Below are 1156 nucleotides of genomic sequence, written 5' to 3'. Positions count from 1 at the left end.
ATGGTAACCCTCATTCCAGCTCTGCCCTCTAACTCCTATGAAAACCAGAAGCCAGTCTCTTTCTTTTGCTCTAAAGCCATTTGGGGGCTTCTTTGTGAGGCACTCTTCTGTCCACAAAAAGTAATAAACCTTTTTATACATTCAGGTATTTAGCTCACATCTAAATAGTTATATGCCTTCTTGAATTATACTCACTCTAGTCCATATGAACGAGTTTACATATATGATGAAAAAGACTATTCTCCAAATATCACCGACATAACCAGTCGATAAGACAAAGCTGAGTGTATTGCTTACGTTAGGAAGGGAGAACACCACCTCACAGAGCTTTGGCTGTTTCTAGAGAGATGGGAAGGCAAGGAAAGAATGTAAAACTTGGAAGTTTGGTCTAAGGTGGTTCTTTCAAAGCATGGTTTTGATTAGGATTAACTAGAGATCAAGAGACAACAGTTCAGTTTTGTAGAAACAGTACTAAAAAGATTTTGTGGTGAGAGATTAAAAAAAAGTTAGGAAGTAAACTGTAGGTTGATGTTTTCTGTTGAATAATCCATGGATTGTTTAGAAATTTTTGTAAGGAGCAATGAAAATATTTCCCTGGGAGAGCAGGGTTAAGTCATATTAATGGAAACAGAGGAAAAACAAAGTCATGTTAATGTAGGTAGCAAAGAGGGGTTTTAGATTAGTTTCCTGGTTAAGTATGGAAGTTGACAGTTTCTATTCTATGTGATATCTGTAATTTACATTTCTTTTTATTTAAAAGGTCTCAATGTGAGCAAAAATACTACTATAAATCACCAAATTTTACCTCAAATTGAAGACTTTGGTGTTTTTGATTTTTAATGTAAATAACAGAGGCTATTAGGTTATATATATATTATACATAATCTTCTCTTAATAAACCATACATGGGGGATATCTGATCAGTTGCCTACAAAATCTTTGACATTTTTCTAATATCAGATAATATAAAATCAGATGCGGTAAAGCAATATGATCTGCAGCACCAACTTTATAAATTCAAATCTAAAATAACCAGCCAATATCATACTTGCTGTGTACCAGCTGATATAATGTTAAAAGTTAAATTCTAGCTATATCCGTATTCCTAACAACTGTGCTTTTCTAGAACACTTGTATATACAGGGAGTATAATGAG

The sequence above is a fragment of the Pteropus vampyrus genome, unplaced genomic scaffold (assembly GCF_000151845.1).
Source record: "Pteropus vampyrus isolate Shadow unplaced genomic scaffold, Pvam_2.0 Scaffold824, whole genome shotgun sequence".
NCBI classification, from domain to species: Eukaryota; Metazoa; Chordata; class Mammalia; order Chiroptera; family Pteropodidae; genus Pteropus; species Pteropus vampyrus.
This window is presented reverse-complemented; position numbering follows the sequence as displayed.